At 44.2% G+C, this 21,664-nt stretch overlaps 1 protein-coding gene across 3 annotated transcripts in view; it reads right to left on the bottom strand.

The window, feature by feature from the left end:
• KANK1 (KN motif and ankyrin repeat domains 1) overlaps positions 1 to 19,400 on the bottom strand; it is a 129,672-nt gene extending 110,272 nt beyond the window's left edge. The window contains exons 1-2 of one of the 3 annotated variants that reach the window (XM_063181142.1): positions 19,311 to 19,400; positions 9,056 to 9,154 (exon numbers count right to left, since the gene is read on the bottom strand). The gene's annotated coding sequence lies outside the window, so the exon portion shown is untranslated. Of the gene's footprint in view, positions 1 to 5,628; positions 5,714 to 9,055; positions 9,155 to 19,310 lie in introns of those variants that run through there. The other 2 variants (XM_063181144.1, XM_063181143.1) reach the window with 2 other exon arrangements.
• Positions 19,401 to 21,664: the final 2,264 nt, after the last annotated feature.

The following is a 21,664-nucleotide window of genomic DNA, read 5'->3' as shown; positions in this document are numbered from 1 at the left end:
AAGTTGATTTTCTAAAGGTAGTTGCAGGAATTTAATTTTTACTGTGTAGGTGGGAAAAGGCTAACATATTTACTTTCATGTTTTATTCTCAACAAATATCCATGCTTATCAAAACAGTGATTAAAGACTTGCTTTCCTAGAGCAATGTTTAGTGAACAAAACGAAGCCAAGGGAAAGGCGACTTCTGGCTGTAATACTGAAGTTCTACACAGACAGCGAGGGTTTGGAGAAAGTGTTGGGTTTTTTAGCCCTGGTGAAACCTCATGGGCACAGGCAAAGCTGCAGCCTGCAGTGACAATGCTGATTCTCACCCTTCATACTGCAGCAGCCATGCCCTTAGTCCCCAGCACCTCCCAGCAGTGACTGACAAGGACTGCAGCGGTCAAAGGACAGCACGGACAGGCAGAGTGTGTAAGGTGGGAATGGCAACACTCAGCTCTGCAAAGGCCCTGTCTGGTGGAAACTTTAACTGAACTCTACCCAGAATGCTTGGCATAAACTGTCTGGGGTGGGCCAACATGAAATCAAGAAAAGAGATAATCAGGTAGGCTTTTTTCTCATCCTTACCCTCTGCAATCTGAGAACAGTGAAAGAGGACACCACCTAGCAAGAAGGCTGCTAATTAATTCCTCCTCACCCAGGCACTGCAAAGCTTCTAGCTGCAGAGTGCATGCCTGCCTACAAATGAACACTTGACAGCATTTTAAGAACTGGCTTCACTTGTTTTGAAAAATGACATTAAAAAGACACAATCGTCTCTAGATTTTCTCTATCGGCAGTGTGAAAGAGTGAAAGTAAAGCACCATTGCTGTTGCCTGACTAATTTTCAGGGCACTAACTTACCGTGCACAGTGAGTTTGGTGGGAGGTCAGCATGCCAAAGGCATAGATGCTTTCAAACGTATAATGAGAGGAGATCTCATATCTCTTAGCTGAACAAGTTTCCCTGAAATAAACTATTTCTGAACAAGTTGTAACAGGGTAGAGATGCCTTGCTGTAAGAGCAGGACCAGAATGCAGTTGCAAGTGACATGCCAGTTTAAGACATGGGTAGCTAACATACTTTTAAACCAAGGAAGCCAGACTCTGAAGTGTCAGTTATCTTGGATCAAAGGCTTAAAAAAGCTGCTTAGATATAGCACTAAAACAAGACATGAGCCGCACAGAAGAAACAATGGAAAAACACTCCACAAAAACAGTTAAGCACACTTTTCACACTATGGATCACAAGCATTCTGCAAAGACTGCTCTGTTAGCACCAGCACAACACAAATAATAGAAGTACCAATAGCAAAGGTCAAAACTCTGGGCTGTCATTAGGCAGATACATCCAGAAGTCAAGTATTCTCCAAAACATCTGCACTCAGCTGCAGCATTTTAGAGTAGCAAAGGGACATCACAACCATTAAAAATGTAAGTAAAACACACACCTGCCTGAACATATGTTTTATTCATCCAACATATGTTTCTCCTTTTCATTCTGTTTATGACTGAGATTTCCCTGATTTTAGCCAGGACAAAAATCACAGAGTTTCCTAAACTATTATTTTTTGTTTATTTTTTTAATGAGAAAGGACAAGCTATAAATTTGTGCCACACCCAAAGCACCTCTAATCTCATTGCCCTTTTCATCAGTAGCTCCCAGCACTACTTCTCTTCATCTTTGCTTTACCCAGAGCGAAGCAGGAGCACCCAGACCACATCTTCACAACTGCCTGAGTACAGCTGGGCAATAGGCCAATTGGACAAACATAGGCAATGGAAACAATCTTTTTATTTTGTGTTATCACCCTCTAGATACACAGAGCTCAATGCACTGGAGATGTGCAGCTTAGCCAGCTGTGCTTTCTCACGCAAATTTTTTATCCCTTTGTCCTCACCCTTTGCTTTATACCCACCCACACAGCAATTTCAGTCACCTATTTTTCCCTGGGGAAAAAAAAAAAAAAAAAGATTATAGTTTCTGGTCTTACAGCACACAAATTTCATTGAAATTTGAGAAGCAAGAATGCTCTGCTTCGTTTGAACCTGAAGACACCTGCAGCTCAGTCTCAGGTGAGCAATTCAAAGCCAACAATAAGAAAATGAAAATGTCAATGACCAGGTACTTCCTTGAAACAAAACAGACTTTGTTCTGGGCAAACAACAGGAAGACTATTTGTTCTGCTTTCTTTCCTTTTACGGGAGAGACCTTCCTTAGAAGATACATCACTCTAGGCAAATGAGTCCCTCTCTTCAAGCTCTTTTCTGACAAACTGGCTGGCTTGAAGCCCTTTTTTGGACAAGAAATCAGGAAGAGGTCATTTAAAAGACCCTGAAGATGCAGCAGGCTGGATCAAGAACACTGATGTCCAGAACATAGGCTGGGTGAGCAGCTGCCCTCTGGTTGATTACCAGGCAATTTCACACCAAGGCTATTCCGTCTGAAGAACATTACAGAGAACAAAACGCATAGGGACACATTTACTATTACATCCTGTTGGTTCTTCTCAAAAGCAATAAAATGCCCCGGTTTTGAGTGTAAGAATGAGGGCGAGTCCTTCTGTACTTGGAATAAACACAGTTGGGCACATTCCTTCCTTTCATGATGTGTACATCTCTACTTGGCATTGCAAGCTGTTGCAAGATGACTCAGCTTGTTACTCATTAACATCTCACTTTATGTCTTTTCTGTGTGCTTGGATCCAACTCTTTTCACATCCATCAGGCATCCTGACACCACGCATTTCTTTCCATTTTGCCCTCAGGTGTACCAGACAGACACGCACTCAATAGCCCAGAGTTCACCATGTACCACCAATTTTCTTCTTCTCCAGAGCACAAACCCCCCTCCTTCAAGCTACACAGTGCTGCAGCACAAGCCATTCACATCCCCAAAGGCACTGCAGGCAGCAGAACAGGGTTTGCCACACCAGATTTCCGTGCCTTCCTTTGCTTCCATATGGAATCAGGAAGAGGTGTCAGGTAGGTGCCTGAGAGATGCTGGCATTTGAGCCATCATGCAATGCATCATCCATTTGTTTCTGGAGAGCAAGGCCTGGCCTTCCTGCCCAGAGAGGGCATGTGTTCCCCACATTTGGGGTGGGGAACTACTTTGGGGTGACTGAGAAATGTGGTACTTCAAATCAGAGAGCAGGAAAAGAATGTGTAACTTGCTTTTTGGGTATGTTTCACCCAAATACAATTCTTACAGGAAAAAAATCCAATTGGTTCCCAAATATTTAGGAGAATGTGTCCATCCTTAATATTGGGACTGTTTGTTGAATAGTCATCTAGAGCTGTATGCTCTCATGGACAAAAGGAATCACCACCCCTCACCCTCAAGAAACCTCCTTGTAAAAGCTTCTGAAGAGTGATGTTACCCAGCCACTACCTCACTGCCTTGCACCCTGACCTCCCCCCTCCCACCTTCTCCTCAGGCATCAACACAACTTTACTCAGCTTTATTTCCTAACAGAACACATTGCCTAGCTGAAGACCACCTCCATCTGTGCCTGCAGCTCATGCTTCTCCCACCAGCACTGGCACCTGCGCAGACACGTACACACCTGTCCCAACAACAGCACCCTACCTGTGGTCTAGGGAACAAAGGAATCCCAGGCACAGGATCTCACCTTTCTCTCACTCTACTCTCACAGCATGGCATTGCCAATAAAATATTTGCAAACACACCGACACACAAGCTGTGAGCACTGTCAAGCCCTCCCAGGGGTTCTTACTTCACTGCATTTTTGCATGGCACAACGAGCACCTGTAAACCCTGCAATTCCCAGAAGCCCTCAGAGCAGTGCACAGGAGAAGTCACATCTCCATAGTGTCACAAAGCCTCCAAAGGCCAACACAGTGCCAAGCGGCTTTCAGAAACAAAGGCAAAAGAGGAGACAAAGGGAGGAGTCACTGTCAACACTGGAAGTTTGTTCGCTGCTTTCAGAATTGTATCAGGAGATGAGCTTAAGAGACCTTCTGCCACCTGCATGCAACTTACTGGCACACCTGATCTATTTCAAAATAGATCTATAACAGTCCATGCAGGCTGCTCTGTAAAATTAGCAGTGTCAACCCCAGTTTTATTCGGGTTAGAGCCAAAAATCACTCCTGTGCAAGGATCACTCCGTCCCAATAAAAATCAGACAATATTTACATATCCATCGAAGCTACAGTTTGGCAAAAAAAAAGTTAATTCACCCAAGAGTGCTTTGATCCTCTGACAAATCATTTCCTGATTAAAGCTGAAACAACAAAAAGGACTTTGGACACTAACCAGCTGTCACACTTGTGTTGTGAGCTGGCATTAAATCCCACAAAGCCTGGGAGGAAAGATTTAGGTGGTGGGAGCGGAACAAACGGTCTATTTGCATTCACAGCATGCGAGAAGTTCCTTCTGGAAAGGCAATTCCTTCTCTTGCTGCCTATCTGAAGCAAGCTAACAGAACAGGGATCCATTAAAACTCATCAAAAGGAAAGCAAGCAACTGCAGGACACTCTGGCAGTACTGAAGTATTGCAAAACTTGTTGGATGTACTACAGCTGGGGGTGTTGTGTGTTAGAAGAGTTTTCTGGTTTGGCTTTTTTTGCTTTGCTCTCCAAAGGATGTTTAGAAACGTAAAAATTTCCAAATGCAATGACCCACTCGACTGAGCTGAGTGAGACAAAAACAAAATATGAGCTTAACAAAGATCTGAGTCACAGCTGGGAAAAGTGAAGGCAGAGCGAGGTTTAGTAGTATCTCCTTTTTTCCTACTAAAATGAAGCATTCATTGTACTCCTAACCATAAAAAAAAGTTCTGATGCTAGCAGACTTCTTTCAACATTCTTCATCAGATAGTCTCTCAGTTATTAATATTTTCCCATGCTTCTACTGGCAAATAGAACATTTGGCAATTAAAAAGAAATGCAGCTTGGGGGGTTGCAGATTAGAAGCATATTTTGCTACATAGTTCTGGTATGATGAATTCCTAATTAAAAAAAAAAAAAAAACAAACAAAACCCAAACATTAATAATCCAAGGTGTTGAAAGAAACAGTCCACAAATCTAAATAATTTCATCCAAACTTCAGGCTCATTTTAACTGATGTGTTTTATTACCAGGCTTTGAGAAATCGGTTCTGTAGTCTCATTAAATCAATAGGCCATAATACACAAAATAAGAGACTGACTAACTCTTTAGATGCTCTTAGTATATTGGTGTTTATTATCTTACTTTTACTAGTGATGTCATACAACTGAACTCCTGAAATCTCTCCTTGTGACAGACATGTTACTTTTCCATTCTTTCTCATTAAAACAAGTTTTCTCGGCAGGCAACTCTCAGATGTGCTGCTCGACCTGCCACCTGTCTACTTCCAACAAGATCAGTATCTTCAAATTTCGAAGCACAAAGGGACCAACTTGATAAAACTCATGCCTGGCACTTTGAACTGCCTAACACCAGATCCAAGGCTGACATTACTGCAAGCCTTTCATAGGGCTCTGTTGTGATGCAAATAAAGTACAATCCCCAGACACAAAAAAGTCATTAAACCGGAATTAGGAGTTATAAGTAACTGGCAAGCTGAACGAAAAATCTGGGTTAAGAGGAACACCAAAGAAAGACCTACAAAGAAAGTGGGAAACGGCTGTTGACAATTACCCTTCAGCGACCACAAGGAAACAGGTATGGGGAGCGCAGTGCTCTGCAGCAGCAGCCGCTTCCACGGCAGGCGCAGCCGGCTCGGCTCCCGCAGCGTGCGCTGGGCACTCACACCACCCTTGTCCCCCAGAGGGGACAGAGTGTGCCATCCCGCCCTGCCTGGGCTGAGCGCACTGACAGCATTTCAGCTGAGCAGCCCAGGCTCAGCTCGCCAGCTCTGTGAGTGACCGGGAGCCAAGGCCAGCCAGGCTCCCAGCAGCTCCCCGGCTGCTGACCAAACAGGGAATTGAGCAAACTGGGCAACAGCAAACACTCACATGCTATTAGGTCAGGAGTTAAAACATCTCAATGACCTGCAACTTCCATCATGAACAAGGGCTGATAAATGCCAGAGCCTTAGGGAATACAAACTCATCTACAAAAATCCCCATCCAGGCTTTGATGCAATTTCTGTCACTTCCAATAGACAGCAAGACAAAAGTAAGGAGGGTTTTCCTTCGTTCTGAAGAAAAAAAAAAAAAAAAAAGTCATGATGTAAAATGAAGTTTTCAAGAAGGGATTAAGGAAATGGATGGATCTAATGGAGACTTCCTAGACATCAGAGAGAAGCTCAGCATATCAGTATAGCAAGACAAATACCGCCCCTTTTTTCATGGTAAGAAGCCATGAAACCAGGAACCTCTTTGCCTGTAACTCCATCTTCAACATCAGCACTAATCACATCATCCATCAGCACCATCCAGCTTGAGTCCTGACTGGGCCATGCAAGATGAATTGCAAATCAATCATACAGCACAACAGCCTTCTTTTCATAGCAGCAAAATGTAATTCATACATAGGAATATTGCCAACACAGACTGGGGCTATTCTTGACCAGGAACGTATTCAGTCTTCTTACAACCAGCTGTGAATTAGCATATTAACAGTGAAAGGAAATCAAAAGATCTGTTAAAAAAAAAATCATACATAAAAATCAGCCTAGAAGAGTGTTCACAGCTAAGAAAACACCAGATTCCTGCAGCAAGCAGGAAGAGCTTAAAAGAGCATGGGTCACAGCCCATGGCCAGAGGAGAAGGCAGTGAGGTGGCTAATCCACAGCCCCCACTATCCAGCTGCAAACAGGAGAGCTCACTACAGCGAGCATGGCACATCTGTGCTGTGACCCCTAGCCACTATCCTAGGTTTATCCCAGGTTGCGTTCTGCTGAGAAGATGACAAAAATGCAAGTTCTCAGACACTCAGGGACAAGGCAAGGTCATGCCAACATTCCTTACCAGAAAAAGTTCTCTCTGCACACTGCCAAGAAGTAGTATGTATACCTTTAATTAGCTACACAAACTTTCTTTGCAATGCTGAGCCTTGAACTTGGTACTAAGAACAGTCCAGTATATCTTCTTTTTTCATTTCCAAAGCAGAACATTTTGTAAGACTGCAACAGCCTAAAAAGACATGGCAGTCACCCACTGCTGCTGTGTTACAGGGAGAGGCAGCTGAATCTTTTTTTTTTTCCCCCTGCACTTCTAAGGACAAGAAAAGGAATTGCACTGCTGGCTCATTACTCCTGCTCCTGCAACAGCCTCATGAGACAAAGTTCAAAACTAGCAGAAATTTGATGACAGGCTGAAAATGTGAAGCAAAGGACAGTTTCTCAAGAAAAAGTTATACTTGTCAGATTAGACAGCAGAGCCTGAATTCTGTCAGAGACAGCTCTTTCACTTCTCTCTTTTATTTCTTCCATTTTCTTCATGGTGACCCCCCCCTTTTCTGTATTGTCTTAGAGACTTTGAACAGAGCAAGCATTCAGGGGCAGGATGAAAGAGGAGGAACAGGCATGACTTGATGGGCACTGAACAAAGTGCATGCTAGATAGAAAAGCTACAGGAAATAAAAGGAGTCCAGAGAGCTGAGACAGAGGAATAGCAAAAGCATGAGAACAGCCAAGATGCTTCACAGACATGTCTGGGCAAACATTCAAGGCCACGAGGTAGAACTATCAGAAGCCAGGAGTTACATTATGCTTCTTTGTACTCCAGAACAGCTCCAGGGAGGGATCCACAGGCAATACCACAACTTCCACTCAGTGACTTACTCAGAAATGGGAGAAACCAGCTGTGTTAGACATCCAGGACTCCCCTAATCCCTCTTAATCAATAAGCAGCTGGTAATCAACCTGAGTTAAGATGAGGCAATGGGCACAGATGGGCAATAAATTCACAAGCTTAGGCTGGCCAGCATGGACTAGTTAGTGCTGTGCATCTAACATCCTGTAACCTCCAGTATCAAATCCAGTATTTCTAGCAGGATATTTTAAGACTCTTCATATCTCTGCAATGCAGTCAGAAACTTTCTGGTAACTCTCAGAATTATTCACCTAATTTTCCAAAACCAGCAGGAAGTTGATTTCAATTTTTCTGAGAAGACTGTGCTGAAACCCATATCACCATGACCTGCTTGGCTATCCTACTCTGGACACATGATGTTCTCTTTGTGGCAGGCTAAGCAGGTGGGCAGAAGTACCAGTTCAAAGGTATTTTGACTTGAATTTACCTCCGTATTCAAGTCAAAACCACTTCAGCCATGGTCAGCATCCTTCTAGCAAAAGCCAGGATAACATACTGCAGTTAAATCTGTACCTGAAAGCCACCATTGCTTTAATTAGATTCAGCCAAATCCAGGTCTTTGCAGTCTAGACATGGTTTAGCAAGTGCTTTTATGTGAGTAATTCACTGAGAAAGAGCACATGTTAAGTTCTATCTGGAGCTTACCTCAGTTTTGGCAAGAAAATAGCTGGATTTTGACAAGCCAAACACAGCTCAACCTAACTATTCAAGCATTGGTCCAAGGGAGGATTTTATTTGACATAGGAAGGAAAATGTTCCTCCTTGGGCCTAATGCTTTTCCGAAGTTTAGCCAGCCACAAAAGGTGTTTCTATTCAGAGCAAGAGCAATAAACAGGACAATTTTGCAACACAGCACAGACATGAATCTTGGAGCAATACAGAATACATACCCCATGCCTTACTCTGGCCCCTCCTGCAGTCTCTGTAATACTCTAGGTTTTAGACAAAGGTCCAGAGATCAATAGAAAGAAAAAAAGCACATATGGAGTAACTACTGCTTCTGACCTGTGGTACATATACGCTGGGCACTTTATACAGGAATGTCAGGGCAGCCTTGTGGCTTGACAATTTCTGCACTGAAATCAAAGTGATGAGATGCTCCAGCTCCAACAAAGACAGCTTGACTAAGTTTAATATAGATACAAATGGCTGTTGGCTGACAGAAAATTGTTAGTGCTCCTAGCTGTGTACAAATACATTATAGTTATTTTTTATTTCTCAAGGAATCTCTGGCTTAGCAGTAGTAAAATATGGGAAACAGCCCACTGTTTCTGAAGACAGGATGTGCAGGAAAGTGCCTTACATACCCAGCTGGTTCTTCCACAGGGCAACACCAGTATCACAGGCCAGACAGTCCTCCTCCTTGCAATGAGACTCTCTCAGCACTGATGAAAGACTAGCTGTAACTGGACATTGTGGTAAAAGAACATTAGGCAGTTCAATTAACAGTTATACTTGAATGCACCAGCATGCATAAAGCAGCCCATAAATCCTGTCATTTTCACTCAGAGTTAAGACAATTGTTATTTTCTGAAACAAAGTCAGGAGACAACCTTGGCTCACTTTTGTGATGCAAATTAGCAAGACGCTTGGAGGAAGAGGTGGGGAGGAAAAGTCTTTTAATTGACATTACAATGAAACTTTGTCCCTCCACAAGAGTCACAGACATCAGCTCCAGTGGTGTCTCCTCCAGGACCCCAACATTCTCCTTCAGCCTGTGCACAACCGAACCTCTGGCTCCTCACTGCTGCATCTGCCATCTCATTCACTTGCAGTCACCAAAGAGACCTTGGTGCACCATCCAGAACAGCCACCAAGTATGTTAAACAGGGGGACATATAAACTGCTGCTCTTCCATGAAGATGTAGCTACAAGGAAAATTGTTTTACCAAGCAGGAACAGCATCCAAAGCGAAACACCATCCCAAATGAAATTCGGCTCAGGAATGTGAGCTATGCGGGCAGGGGGGCTCTGATGGATATAAAGGGAGGACAGGAGCAGGCAGGCTGCTTTCACAACAGTGGTTTTCCAGCCAGAGCAGAGGACCAGCTTAGCCACCTCCCTCATCCCACTGCGAGCACGGCAGAGCTCGGGAATGCGAGCAATGCGGACTGGGGGCCAGGGGGCTTTGCTGGAGAGAGGGATGGGAGGGGCTTCCAGGGGAACAACACAAGAAGACCAAGAGGCAGCTGGGGCTGCTGAGGAGTTGTAGGGCTCCTTTTAAGCGAGAGGCGGTCTGTGGAGGGGTCAAAAGGCTCAACTACAGGCTGTGAACCAACAAAGGTCCCTTCCTGTCCCAGTCACCCTGCACTTGTGAAACAAAACTACAAATGTAGCTTTGCAATAAAAATGTCATTAATCTCTACCACTTAAAACAAACTGCACGCCATCCTGGTTTTTTGGCTAGCTGTGGGCATGAAAAATATACCAGCATTAAGACTAATAAATCCATGCACCTAACACTTCCTGAGCCAGAGATTTAATATTCAGCTGTACATGCACAAAGCTTCTCTGCCCCAGGCTATGATGGGATGGAATTACTGAAAAGATGGAATTGCTATAGGTAACAGCCCTGAAACCCTCTGAAGTCTGCTTCAACCAGAACCAACAACCCCTTACAATGTGAACAATATTCTGTCAGTTGTTTATTTATAAGATTCTTGAAGAACTCCACTTTATTTTGACCACATTTTCTTGATCCCCACATCCCAGCCCAGCCACTAAGTGACTGGGCACTGCCTGTCTGGCTAGAGCTGCAGCCTCCCAGGACATGCACCTCCAGTGCTGGGTCTCTGAGTGAGCACCGACTGCATCTCCTCAGCACGCCTACCACATAACTCGTGACAGTCATGATGTGTGTACAGATACAAAGAGGGGTTTGTTTTCCTTAAATTTCCTCAGTGAGAAGGCTCCTGGCAGCCACTAGTATTTTCGTTTATGTGATCCTGCTACACTGCTTAGTGGGCAGTGGGCACAAGCAGCAGTAGTTATGGGATGAGAAACAGCAAGAAAAACACAAAGGAGACAAAGACTCAGTGCTAAATCACAGATGGAATCAGGACCATGGCAACTTCCACTACACACATCGGAACCCTTGTCTACTCAAAAAAACCCGATGCATAAAACAGCCCATAACAAACACTACAAGAACAAAATAAGAAGCATTCATCAAGTTTGTCAGCCCAGTTAAACGATGCTGACAAGATACATAAACTGCAGCTGACCATGCCTACATAATTTTCAGCACCTCTTTGTTTCAGAGAGATTTCACCTTGGTCTTGCAGGCGATTATATCTTCTCTTCGAATGTTACTGACTTGTCATGGACAGAAAGCTGCTTGAGAAGGCTGCTGGTAAAATGTAAGTTGAGAAAATGGTGAGTGATGCCAGAGTAAGACAAGCATTCATCTGAGGAAAGAAAACCCTTCAAGATCTTATTATCAGAAAAAAAACCAAGAAAGCAGCAACTTGAAAGTTTAAGAACAAGTTCAGCCCCACATGTCAGGAAGGAACGGAACTTAAGCTAAAAAAAAAATCTCTTCTTGTATTGCATTTTCTGAGTCTTAAGATTAATCTGGGAAAAAGACTTGTTTTAAAAGTGAAGTTATTAATTGAAAAATGTGAAGTGTGGTTTAAAAAAAAATACCACAAGGCAGCTTAATTCTAATCACATTCCTGTAAATCCAAACTGAACACCTGAAAAGAGCCAAATGACTTTCAATGCCTTAAAAAATGGAAGAAACAACACCAAAACCTGTCTCCCCTATTCAGGAAATCTAGCATTTCACAGTTTGGTTTGGATTCCCCCCCGCTCTCTTTTTTGGTTTATTTGTCCAAAACTAGGTATTATGAACAGAGTTTAGAGCAACTTCAAAACTTACATTTCTATTAAGTTCATTGTGAAGCAGCTTCAAAACTGAGTAGCAACAACTGCTTTTCATTCAGCAAGCCTGAATTTTTTGTTGCAAGCCATCTTTGGTTGCTAGACTGTACAAGGCAAAGTGCTACTGCCAGACAGACAGCTGAAAAATGCAGAGCAGCAAGAGAAGGACTCTTAAAAGTCACAGGAGGCTATAGAAATTCTGCTTCAATATAGCTGTAAAGTCCCACCTTGGTTAAGTTCCATGATATTCCATAACGTCCAGATCAAGTTTTGACAACTATCCTCGGCTTTGTTAGGATTTCTCCAGCCATTCTGCACCACTCTTTTACTTCTGCTCTCTTGTGCACTTATAACACACAGAACAAAAAAGCTAAGCCTGGCCTGCCAAATTACTTCTGCTTCCTGTCCCTGTTTGCCCCAGAAACCCAATTACAAAGTTAACTCATGCTAATGGAGCCTGAAGGGACGTGCACTCACACTCAGCTACATGACAGGTCTCAATGAATGAACAGCCTGATTTTCACTCTGGTTTGGTATCTGAAATGTAAACAGTGAACAATAAAGTTATCTATTGCAGAAGGGCAGGTACATCTGGGTGTATCTGTGGCTAATTGGAGTGAAAAGTCAGAGTCCAGCATATGAGTCATTACCCAGTAAAGGACTCTCCTTAAAAACAAAACAAAGAAACCCCCCACAGTGGGGTTCACCCCTGATAGAAACACCAGCTTCTACTCTGAAGAAATAGCCAGCTAAACGAAACATCTCTTACAGGTATTTTGCTGCGCCTATTGAGGAAGATACACCCCGGATAAAAAAAAAAAAAAAGCAAGGCTCTTCTCTAGTGCAGCCCTCCAAAAACTGAACTGCAGCAGGAAGTAGAAGAAGTAGAATATATCTTAATGTATCAGTCTACTAACACTGCAAAGGAACACTGATGACTTGAAACAACCAGTCTCCTGACAGGTGGGTTAATAACAACAAAGCACTGATTAGAAAATATCAACAGCCTTAAATGGCATTTGCCAAGCTGCAAAACTGAGAAGACCTATCAACTCTTTCATGCTGCTTTCTCTTCTGTTGGAAGTCTGGAAATTGGGAGAAAAATTCTGCAATATTGCTTCATTTAATAACTAGGCATGAGTCAAGTGCCCCTGCTTCTGTCTCACGATCAGTATCTTGACTGTCCTTTGTTACTTTTTATATTCTAATTTTAAAACACTCAAAACTGTCTACATAAATAAAGAGGGAGATTCTCTAGTCTAAATCTAAACATTACTTTCCCCAGTCACTACACTTCTTCACAAATTTCGTCTGGAGAAATACTGAATAGCCACATAAAACACATGTATGTATCTTTCTTTCCCTATCCAAACTAGATTAGTTTAGTATAACTCTCAGAGATCTTCTGCATATGCTGTGATGAAAAGAGCATCATTCACAGAGATTTCACTATTGTCCGAGGTCCTTGGGGGCTTTTTGACACAGCTGTTCCAAAACAGCTCAAGAATGAGCACCATCCTTTTCTCATTTAACAGCTCATGAAGTGAATGAAAACACTGTGATGGAAGCCCCACCATGCACAGCCATGTTTATGCACCTAAACAAACACATTCAACCTCTGACATGGTCTCACTTCAGGGAAGACTTCCAGCTGTTAACTGGGAAAACAGTTGAGGTTAAAAAAAAAAAAATTAAAAAACATAAAGGGATCAGAATAGCTCGGGAGAGATCATAAGTTTAGTTTTAAATAGATAATTAGTTTAGTTTTAAACTAAACTCAACCTGTTAGCCTTTGAGACTAACAGGTTGCAGGCTGGTAGCTGATGAGTAGAAAACGCAAGGCGAGGAGCTCTCCCAGTCCCACCCACAAAGCAGGGCTTTGATGATCAGTGCTCCTGATCCTCATCTACCAAAAAGGTTCTAATGGACAAAATCTGCATCACATGGGTTTCCAACTCACAGGCTCGGGTGGCAATCACGGTACCATGATTTCATGCCTGTGATTTTCTGACACGTCACTGCACTACCGCTGAGGCTTCCCACCCTCTCATGCTGTGTTGGCACAGCCGGTGGGACACTCTGCACACATCAAATAGCCAGGGGTGAGGGGAGGGAGGCATTCCAGCACATCTGTTTCCAGCCAGATCAGTGCTCCAATCGGTTTTGTCCCACAGCCACATTAATATTAGCACCAACAGAAAGAAGGTGGCAGCAAAAGTGTGAGAGAAGAGCTCACTGCTTTCAGCTGGGCACGGGTTTTCTGCCTGCCTGCAGCCCCTGTAAAGCCCCTGTGGCACAGGCAGAGTCAACAGGAAAGAGCCAGGAGGTGTGGAGACTGGAACTGGCACTGAATAAAACAGAAACGTTTCTGGCACTACCCGACAATTCGTGGTGCAAAATCATCTGAGTCAATCTGGGCAGCATCCTCCCCCTTAATAATGACACTGCAGAATTGGGAAGGGATCAGAAATACTTTTAAATTGTGAAAGAGGCTTGAAAAGACAGTTCAATCTTAAACAGACCAAACTATATTATTTGGAAGGGGCTCGTGGATTATATAAAATAATAGATAGTGCATAAAAGCTAAATCAGTGTTTGTCCTTATGTCAAGAAGTGTTGATCAAGCCATACAATTAGGAGGCTGAAATGTGTGCACACATGCTACAGAACTCATTGTCAGCAGCCATAAAGTGAGACCAAGAGAATGACTGATCACTTGTGTGGGTAACAGTCCTGTATGGAAGCTAAACTTGGGAATACTACCTGAAACAGCAAAAAAGTAAGAAAAAAAGTCCAGGGACTAAGAGTTTAAAAGTCAATGTTAACTATTTACAGACTCATACAAGACATACAGGATTGATTAGGCCTCACCAGTCTTAGATGTATGGGTACCACACAGCAGATAAAAACCTCTGGTACAGAACCTCTCAACCCAAAGCAGCCTTACTAAGGCCAGTGCCTTGTCCAATAACCAATATTTTGACTGTCTGCATCTTCTTGGAACCCTCAGCAGCAGTGTAACCCACTCCTGCCAGGGCATTACTGTTTCATGTAAATGCACAGGACTCTTTGGGCCTAGAAGATGGCAGGCCAGTAAGAAAAAGCAAGGTCCTTGGCATGAGGAAAGGGTACCTTTAGATAACAAAGAACACAACAGTAAATCATTTAGATTTCCACAATCAGCAGCTTAGGGCATCTACAGGCAGGAACTTCAGAGCACTAGCACCTAATACATCACCAGGCCAGCGCAGACCACCAATCCATCCCCTAAGTGTGGTGGCACAAACATTTGTCCCAGAAATCCACTGAGGTGCCCCCACTGCCGTCCTGGACACCAGCCACCCCCAAATACCACAAAAAACTGCTGCAGCTCATGGTAGCTCACACAGCTGCAAAGAAGATGCAAAAACAGACATATTATGCATGTAGGAGAGTTCTCTCACTGACACTTCTTAGTCTTGATCTCTGTGTGTGACACAGCAACAGTCCAGTGCTCCAGGACGGCACAGACATCTGTCTGCGTGAGGGGTGGGACACAGGCACTATCCCTGAGCCCCAAAGCAGGCTGGGACACCCCCAATGCCCAACATCCTCCCACCATCCCCTTCACCAGAATATTTGTTTTAGGGAAAGGTAGTCACAACCTCCATCCCAGCAGGGCAGGTATCTGGGTCTGTTTTTGGCTCCTGCGTGCAATAGGAAGCCCATACATCAGAAGAGTATGTGAACAGTAGCTTGGCTTTTGAAAAGGCCAGACTCCGTTTGACAATGCTTATCCACAATTAAGTTCCAACTGATCTTGTCCGACTCCTCTGTCTTCAATCTACTCACATCTCTAAAGAATTAAAGGGACATTGAAAACACGCATTCATGACTCATGTTTAATTGCCAGCTATCCTTCCTCAGTACAGCTCTAATTAGAAATCAGAAACACATTTTTGAGCTCAGAAAAACACAAAAAATTGGCAGTAAGTGACAAGGGAAACCTGTGGGAGTGCTTTTAGTGCAACAGGATGTTGCCTCCTAAGTTATGCTTTAGCCAGACTAGTCATTGGGTTAATACAGGGTTAAGAGCCCAGAGTCTGCAGCAGCCCAAAACAGAGATGAGATGCTCTTACCACCCCTCCTGAATGACAGATTTTCTTTCATTACTATCAAAGCTCAGAAAGCATTTCCCATGTTCACTACAGCACATTGCAAGCTATTTCCTTTCTTCTTCATCATGGACAACTACACCATTAATGGCGAAAAAGTGACTATCACCACATATATCCTTCTGCTTTCTGGAGTTTGCCAAGGAACCTTTGGTGAAGTACAAATATAAACATGGCCTGAATCACTATTCAGATATAACCACAAGTCTCAACACTACTGTCATGACCGCAGATACAGTTTCCCAAAGTAAAATACGTGGGCAGAATTCAGAATTAGAGAACACATATACTTACAAGTATAATTCACAATACAACACTGCCAGGAAAATATATAAACTAAAAAAAAAAATCAATTATGCCAATTGTTAATTCCTGACATGTATTTATTTCTCTTCAGGTGCCAGTCTTTTGATAGCTGGGAACAGTCATATAATTTACATGTTATTTCCCCTCAACATATAGCCTCTATAATGGGAGCAAGAGACAACTGTGGAGTGTCAGAATTGACAAGCCTAAGTAGTTTCCCTTGAGATGCCTAAATGCCTTTTACAGCACTGCCAATTATTCAACCATGCAAGCAGATACTATTAAGATACTTAAAATGAATCATTTCCCACTAGACTCAAACACATTATAAACCTCACCATAAATCTCAATCTCTAGTCAAGATGAACTTATTTAATAATATTCATAAATATTGTTATTTCATAAAGGCTTGTGAAATGTACAAAAGGTTTATAAAAATACGTTATTTTTAGATATTTTTATGTTGTTTAAACAAAAGACTTCTCAAATTCCGTAAAAAGTTACAGCTAGCATTTCAAGTCATCTGTAAACTACACTTACTGCATCTTTAAGAAGTTAGGTGGAATCATAAGTTTTTGGAAGTAGTTCGTTGCTACTTCTTGTTGCAATTCCACATGAACTCCTCATCATCACAACATGAAAACCTAGTCATCAGCTTAACACATCATCTTGACACAACCCACAAAAATTTTAGACAAAATTCATACTTGTACCCATACACACAAGCTTTCAAGCCACTTTCCAAGTACTTTGCTTCTTCCCTTTCTAAAGCACAGACGAGTATTTTCAGATGGATAAACAGTACAAGCAGTGATGCCTGAAACACCTCCTTTGGCCCATTAGACAATTCCATTAGCTAAATGACTAGGGAAAAAGCCCTTCATCTCCATGACCTACCACTTCAACAGGTGCTGACACCACAAGAAAATCTGCAACTCTCCTCAGTTAAGAACTAATGTTTTAGCAACTAAAAGCACGATCAGATGCCCATTCCCAACAGCTCTTCACAGTAGCTCTGCATCATTTGCAAAACTGACTCTTCATTTGGACGTTTTCATTTCACTTTCACCATCTATTATTTAGACATGCAGTGCACTGCAGAAATTGAGACGACAAGCTGTACCAGAAGCTTACAAACCTGAGAAAACTGCTAGACTGAGAAAAGGCAAACAGATACTCATCTCAAAGTGAAGTCATTTGTGCCACAAGAAATATCTCCATAGCAGGTTCTCCCAAGGAGGTGGGATTTATAAAGACACCTAAGACCAGTTCACATTCAGTTTTCAATCAAGGCTTTCTCCAGTGCAATTTTGAAGTAAAGCCCAATCTTAAAAGAAAGCAGGTGTGCACAAATTTAAAAATTAAGACACTAGGGACTCCTGTATGGGCTGGAGTGCTACAGAAGTTGTCACCAAAATACAGTTTACAATATGAATTTCCTTCTAGTTAGATTGCTAGCAATACAAAGGAACAAACCACACTGTGATGTCGGACAAATGAAACAGAGTCAAATGTAACACCAAATTCCATTAAACACATGGACAGCAAAGCTACAGATTTTGAGGCACACAAGAGCCTGTATCCACCCATCCTTGCCCAGACTCTGCCACAACCTGGAGTTGTGCCACTGCCCCGGCACTGGTGTGACCCACACTCAGCACTCTGTGGAATGCAACAAGTTTCCCACCCCGCTGCCCCCACCAGAGCTGCAGCCTCTCTCTCTCACTCACTCCCAACAGAGGAAGGACAGAGGCTGTCTTGTCATATGACAATATTTCATCTCCACTTGAGGAGAAAGTTTCGGGGTGGAATCCTATTTCATCTAATCACTAATATATGGCAGATGTTCCCAGCCAGAAGAGAAACAAGACTTCAAAGGTACTGCTTGCAGCACGGATTGGACTCAGCCCTACTCCCGTCAGGCAGTACCACTTTGCCCTACCGGCACCCTTTGGAAAACAGACTCTGGACTTGAAGACCCAAGCAGCACTTTGAAGGACTTGACACACCACCTGAACAAAAACGTCAGGGCTTTCTCTGCACATCATGAACACTTTTAAAATTAGTTTGGCCTTTCTAAAATTCACACATTAACCCAATCAGCCTCCTCTCACTTTTCTGATATTGTACTTCTTTCTCAACAGACACCCACACAACGTTTAATACAACCTAGTCACTCTGACAGAAGGGGTGAAATAAAAGGGTAAGATACAGCCGATATGTTTAATCAGCAAATTGTCATGGTATCTTTTATGGCTTGCCGAGATACAAGGTAGTCAACTATGCTGCTGATATGCCAGAGGGGCTCAGCTGCTACTTGAATGTTTGAGAGCTCTTATTTAACAAAAAACATGCTATACCTGACCTTAACATCGGTACAAGAAAAGTTTAACTCAGCTTGGTCTTATGTGTAACTCGGGGACAAAGCAGTCACAAGAAAGCCACTGTCATTACTGAGGCTTGTAATTACGTCTGAATCAGTTTTTACACGTAAATGCGTATCAAGCTATTGGGTCCCACAGCGTTGTTTCAGAAAAAGTAGGACTGTTTCCAAACACTTCAGGATGTCTTTATAAGAGTTTGTGAGTTGGGTTTTCTTCGTTTTTCGTGAAGAGCTGCCAAAGTTCAGGCACTTTTATCTACTGAGCATCTAAGCCCAAGACCTTCCCCTTTTCCCATCCCCCTACCCCCAAAAAAATCTCAACTCTTTTGAAGTGCCGGCTCACAAGTTAGTGACGGTCCATTTAAACAAAGCACCGGTGAACACCGCTCTCACATGTGACCCATTGCACCCCTCCTCTCCCCTGCCCAGGTACTTACCCCCGCACCTGGCAGCGCCTCCCTCGGCGCCGGGGCAGCCGGGCAGGGTCGCGGCTCCGAGAGCGGGCGGGATGCGGCGATGCGCGGAATACGCGCGTCCGCGCCTCGTTTGGCATAATCCAGCATTATTAATCAAAACGGGCAGGGAGATCAACAACTCTTCGCGACACACTCACAGACCGGTCCGCCGGGACCGCCGTCCTCCTACCGGGGGGGCAGCGCCGTGGCTGACCGTCCGCTCCCCGCTCCCGACAGACCCAGGCGCTGCCCCGGAGCCGGGGAGAGCCGCGCTGCTCCTCTCGACGAGAGCGACAGCAGCAGCAGCTCCGCCGCCGCTACGCTTGCCCCTCGCCCGAGCGCCCGCGTCCAGCCCATCCCAATCGCATCCCCCGCCGCTCACCTCCGGCTCCGCGTCCCGGCGAGGAGGTTGGGGTGCGCTCCGGTGATCCCGCAAAACTTCAACTCCTGCCTCCGTCCCCGCCTCCCTCCCAGTCCGTGGAGCGCTCCAGCCCCGCTTTGTACCCGGCGGCGGCCGCACTGCGGCTGCGCGCTGCCCAAAACCAGAGCGGCGCCTCCGGCCACCCTCGGGCTCTGGGCCGAGGCTGCTGCCCCCTGCACCCCCACACGGCCCCTCTGCACCCCCTCATGGCCCTCCTGTCCCCCTGCATCCCCACACGCCCCCCCTGCCCTCATGCACCCCCATACGGCCCGCCTGCCCCGCCGCGGCACCGGGAGCCTCGGGGCGGCCTCGCTGGGTGCGCGGCGTGGCGGGGGAGCCCCGGCGGTGAGCTGAGTGCGGGCGCCGGTTGCAGCGGCAGCAGAGTGTTTTTCTTGCCCCCGCTTAAGAGCCTGGCTCGGCGGCTCGCCGGGGTGCGGGAGCTCCTCGTCAGGGAGAGTAGGTTACCGTCGGGGCTGCGCCTGGAAATTCAGCATCCTTGGGAAAATCTGCGGGGGCTAACCCAGGTGGGGTCCGCCATGTGTGCAGGTTGGAGGGACTGGCTCGAAGCTCAGAAAAGGAGGGTTGGCCCCAGCAGGTCCAATACGTGGGGTCAGATCCGATACCTGTCCCAGCCTAGTACATAGTCCAGTGCCGAGGGACTGGGATTCCCCAGTGGAGGCTCTCCCGTGAAACGCTTTCTCATGTTGGAGTCTCGGCAGAATGTGCTGCACTGGGCTGGATGGGGTCCTCGGCAGGGCTTTCAAAGAGCAGAATGGGTATCAGCTCCCTCTGCATTGTTTTGATTGTTTTGTGAACCTCAGCTTAGAAACAAAGTTTTTAAACTCGTGCCTTGATTTTTACTGGTCAGAACAGGCCATCTCTAAAGCCTTTTCAGCTGCGAAAGGATACAGTAGTCACGGTTTTTGAGTGCCTTGAGTTTTTTTCGCTTAAGGGTTTGAATATTCGGAACGGATTGATGGGTGTTTTCTTTCACTCCTCCCACTCTTATCTCAAGAGCTATCTCCATTGCCCCAGGGCTCCAGTGTCTCCGGGAGCAAATGATTCAGAAGCTTTGTGATGATGCCAGGAAGGGCTTTACAGGACAGTCGCTCCCAAATAAAAATCAGAATCCACAGGCCAGGAGTAAGCAAGATGCAGGAGACTCAGCAAAGCCAGGAGTGTACAGAAAACCATGCCTGACTTTCTTTTCCAGCTCTGGATATAGGACCCTGCGAGATGATTATTGTGAGTTACTTGACAAAGCAAAAGGACGCAGCTTGGTGCAACACTCCTTGCTTTTTCTAGTTTTACATGCTATCAAATACTGGCATCTTCTGATCCCTTTTAATGTCCTTCTTTCTGTGTAATTTCTCTACTTCTCTTCTGCCTTTCCCTGGTTAATTCTCCCAAAGCTCTGCATATTCCCGATTTTTTTTTTCGACATGATACCTGTTCATGAATGCAGACCACCAAAGTTTCTCTCAATGAATATTGATTCCAGAATAGATGAAGGAGGATATTAAGGAAATTTGCAAATCTCTGGTTTGCTTTTTTTTTTTTTTCCCCTATGGAGCACACTGAAGTAATGCTAGGCAAAAAATGTTAGGGTTTTCTCATTTTATAAAAAGCTAATAGGCTCAGTGATATTTCCATCTAAATAATTTCCAGTATTTCTTCTGAAATCTCTGAAGCCATTAAAACGTTTTAGAGATTAAATCACATCTAGTATTTTTCTAAGTAAAGCTGCTATGACGTTGATGTAAACCACCTCTCAAACCACAGAGCTTTTATTAAAAAAAAAAAGGAAAATATTTTGCACATTTTAATTCAAGCCCACATATTTTTGGAAATAGTGTCAGTCCAAATTTGCAAACAGGCCCTGCCACTCTTTAGGATGCTAATAGTTATTAATCCTGACTGCTAACTTCCCATCCAGAGGCTATTTTTTAATGGCTGAATTACCAACTCTAAAAAAAGGGGGTTACTGATGAAAGAAGTAATCGAGATAACAGTGAGCACCACTTACCATTTTTTATATTAACAACCAAAAAGAAAGTATATTCAGACTAGCAACAGCTCCTCACGATCAGCCTATTCATCTGATTAGTTGGGTCAGGACCATGTTGTACCAGAAACTGTGCAAACAGAATGAAAGCACTCAGACTACGGCAGTGTACAGAGCAAGCAGATAGGACTCTTTCACTTCTCCCACTTAATCCTTTCTTTCAAGAGCTGCCAGCTCTTGACAGTTAAAACAAGTGAAATTAAATAAAGAAGTCAATTGTTGCATTACCTATGTAGGAATGACAGAAGTC

This window comes from Melospiza melodia, chromosome Z (genome assembly GCF_035770615.1).
Source record: "Melospiza melodia melodia isolate bMelMel2 chromosome Z, bMelMel2.pri, whole genome shotgun sequence".
NCBI classification, from domain to species: domain Eukaryota; kingdom Metazoa; phylum Chordata; class Aves; order Passeriformes; family Passerellidae; genus Melospiza; species Melospiza melodia.
This window is presented reverse-complemented; position numbering and strand designations above follow the sequence as displayed.